Here is a 3,618-nt window from a genome sequence, read left to right on the forward strand (position 1 = left end):
GGCGGCGGAGGCCGCCCCTGCCCCACTCAAGAAGCCGAGCCTCTCTGCGCTTTCCCCCCGCCGCCGCCGCCGCCGCCGCCGCCGCCGCCGCCGCCGCCGCCGCCGCCGCCGCCTCCCGCCCCAGGCCCCGCGCCGGGCCGGGCCTGTTGAGTTCGCCGGCCGGGTCCCGCGGGCTCCCAGGGACGGGGGTGATGGGCGGGGCGGGGCGGGGGGCTGTCTCTCTATACACACACACACACACACTCACACTCACTCACACAAGATGCGCCTCCACGGCTGGACTCGCCAAGGTGGAGCCCTCCCAGCCCCCCTCGTCTCCTCGCCCGGCCTCCTTCACCTACCCGCTGCCCACCCCCGGCGCGTCGCCGCCGCTGACGCTGACTGCGCACGCGCGCTCGCGCGGGGCGCTCGCCCTTTGACCCCAGCCAGGGGCCGCCCTCCCCCACAACCCCTTTCAGCTGCGCCCCCCCTCGCCCTGTGGGTGGGCTGCCGCCTATTCCCCCGGGCCAGGGCTGGGGCACAGCCAGTGTATGGGGCGTCTCTCTCTGGGGATGTGTCCCATGGGTGGGGTGGGGTGGCGTGGTTTGTGGGGCGCTGAAGAAATCAGTCCCCTCCATCTCCTACCTCTGGAAAACGCCCAAGCCCGTGGAGAACTGCCGGCACCGCTTCGTGGGGGCCGGGACCCTCCTCTGTGTCCTCCTGTGGCCCAGTCCAAGGGGCCTGGGCCTGGCCGGGGCTGCATTGGACCCCAACCACCCTGGCGTGTGGACTCGCTAAAAATCGGCCATTAGATATTGGATTCCAGCTTCCTTGAGGTCATTTCACTAATGAGTGCACCGGAAAGAGTTTCCTAATCCATCTGTGAGGGTGGCAACTGAAAGAGAATTTTAAAGCTGACAGAATAGGCGAGGGAAGGCATAGGAGATTTCCACACCCAGCAAGGAAGCCTTTCCCGAAATGGAAGAAAGAAACGAGCAAACAGAGACACCGGTAGCCCGCCCGGAAAAGAGTCTGCCCCCGAGAGAAAGTACCCTGACCAGGTTCACCCATGGGTGGGTGGGTGGCGAGCTAGCGAGGTTCAGAAGAGCGAGGACCGCAGTCTGTGCGGAAGACACCTGCGCTCGGGTGTGTGTGGCAGCCCGATTCGCAAGCAGCTCTAGATGTTAAACCAAGGAGAAGCCAGGGAGTTCCCAACGCCCCAGGTGTCCTCAGCCCACGACTGGCTGCTGTGGGAATGCGAAGCCCGGCTCCTTGTCTCAGAGCGGGGTTCCCAGGAGGATCAGGCTGAAGCTGGGACTTGGCCTCAAAGTGTCCCCTCGCATGGCCACCCCCTTCCCCTTCCTGCTCCTCTACTCCTGGTGCCCCTCCATCCAGGGGCCAGACCTTAGAGAGTCACCGCAAGAGAATCCTGGTCCCCAAGGAGCCTTCTGGGGGACCGGTGCTGAGAGAGGTTGTGGGCATGGCCCGCTGGGGCTCTGCCCGACCCAGGGCTGAGAGATGCCACCTCCCAGCTCTGGGTCCCTGCAGGAAGTGTTGGCAAGCACAGGGCCAGTCCCCCAAAGGCCCAGGTGCAGGGAGCCCAGGCCAAGCAGCCTGTGGAAGAAGCCACTTGCCGTGCCACCCCGGGAACAGGACTGCAGGCCCCGGCCCTTCCCACCTCCTCCTCCTCCTCCTCCCCCCCCCGCACCTCCCCCCCCCGGACATGGCACAGGGCTCAGAGACACCTCAGACTCTTGCTACCCAAGGTGCAAAGGGCATCAGTTGCTCCTCCAAGCCCCCCGCCCAGCAGACCACGTTGTCCAGCCAGCCCCCGGGCCTCCCTGGGGTGCCCAGCACAAAAGTGCAGACACCCACCGGACCCTCAGTCTCAGCTTTCGGATGTTTTTGCCACTCTAAGGACCCGCAGGCCCGCTGGGCCTTCGGGCAGGACAGAGAGCCCCGGGATCCGCCTTGGAGAGCTGCGTGTACGTACGTCCCCATCAGGAGGCGGTCCCCACCTCCGCGGCTCTCCCCTTGGCTCTCCCCTTGGCTCTCCCCTTGCGGGGAGCGGCAGCAGCCTGCAGCCGCAGGGCCTCAGGGAAGACACCAGGCTGGGCCCCCGCGGCACAGCGGGGGCACGTCCCCCGCACTCGACTTAGGGACGGCTGCTGGAGACTGCTGCGGCCACCCTGCTGCCGGGTTTCTGGAGGGCTTCCTGGAAGCAGCGTCCACACCAAGCCCTTGGAAGGCCCAGGCGACGGAGGAGCCGGTCAGGCAGGGGCCGAGGACGGTGAGAGGCCGGGCGGGAAGGAGCATGTCAGGCAGGGGCAGAGGACGGTGACAGGCCGGGCGGGGAGGAGCCGGTCAGGCGGGGGCCCAGGACAGTGACGGGCCTGGCCGGGGAGGAGTGCGTCAGGCAGGGGCAGAGGAGACGGGCTGGGTAAGGGTTAGGGTTACAGTTAGGGCACAATTCACAATCGCAAAGACGTGGAAGCGACCCGAGTGCCCATCCATCCAGGAGTGCATGAATAAAATGTGGCGCGTGGACACCACGGAGTGCCATTCGGCTGTGAGGAGCAGCGGTGAGAGGGCACCTCTCGTGTTCTCCTGGCCAGAGCTGGAACCTGTTCCAGTAAGCCAAGTATCCCAAGAATGGACACACGAGCACCACGTGAGCGCGCTCACCAGCAAATTGGAACGAACGGATGGACACCTAAGTGGACGGAGAGGAATCACCTTCATCGGGTGGGTGTCGGGCGGGTGGGGGGAGGGGATGGGCATCCACATCCATTAGGAATGGGGTGGGTGCGCACCGACTGGGGGATGGGCGCACTTGAAGCTCTGACCCCAGGGGGGAGGCTTGGAGAGGGCAACGTACCCGACCTTAACACTGGTACCCCCACAATACGCTGGAACAACATGAGAGGTATATGAATGAGAACACAGGGGGGAGGGGGGCACGGGCAATACATGTCACCTGAATACTTGTACTCCCATCATCTGCTTGAAAAGAGAGAGGAAAGAAAATGCAATAATAGAGGTAAGAGACACTTTTTAAAAATAATGAATCCGAAGAGAAAAGTAAAAGGAGGCCTGTGGAGCAGGTCTGGGTGTGACTCCGGATCCCCCAACATCAGGTGCCACCACCAAAGATTCCTGCGTGGAGCCCATAGAACCCCCAAAAGCAACGGGACGAGTTCTGGTCACATACTCCCTCAAAATGACATCCTGGCCTTCTTCTGGAACTCCCTCCCCTCTCAGACTCTCAAGGTTTCCTCCAGCGTGTCGGTTCCCACAGAGCAGACCTTTGGTCTGAGACCTGACAGTCCAGATGCCACGCATGCTGCCGCGTGGCGGCGGTGTCTCGGCTTGGGACAAGAGGAGGCCCCACGGTGCGGGCTGGGGCGCCAGGCACCGCGGCGGGCGCTGAGGGTTGGGGTCACCCCCACACCGGGCCGCCGCCGCGCTCCCAGAAAGGGGACAGAACAAGAGGCAAAAAAAAAAAAAAAAAAAAAGAAGCAGCCTGAGGCACCCGGTATTCCCAGGCGGTCTCCCATCCAAGTCCTAACCGGGCCCCACCCTGCTTAGCTTCCGAGACCAGACGAGATCGGGGGCGTTCAGGGTGGTGTGGCCCTAGAC

At 64.1% G+C, this 3,618-nt stretch overlaps 1 pseudogene; it reads right to left on the bottom strand.

Moving 5' to 3' along the window:
* Positions 1-3,499: 3,499 nt before the first annotated feature.
* LOC142865408 (uncharacterized) lies at positions 3,500-3,618 on the bottom strand (annotated as a pseudogene).

The sequence above is a fragment of the Microcebus murinus genome, chromosome 28 (genome assembly GCF_040939455.1).
Source record: "Microcebus murinus isolate Inina chromosome 28, M.murinus_Inina_mat1.0, whole genome shotgun sequence".
NCBI lineage: Eukaryota > Metazoa > Chordata > Mammalia > Primates > Cheirogaleidae > Microcebus > Microcebus murinus.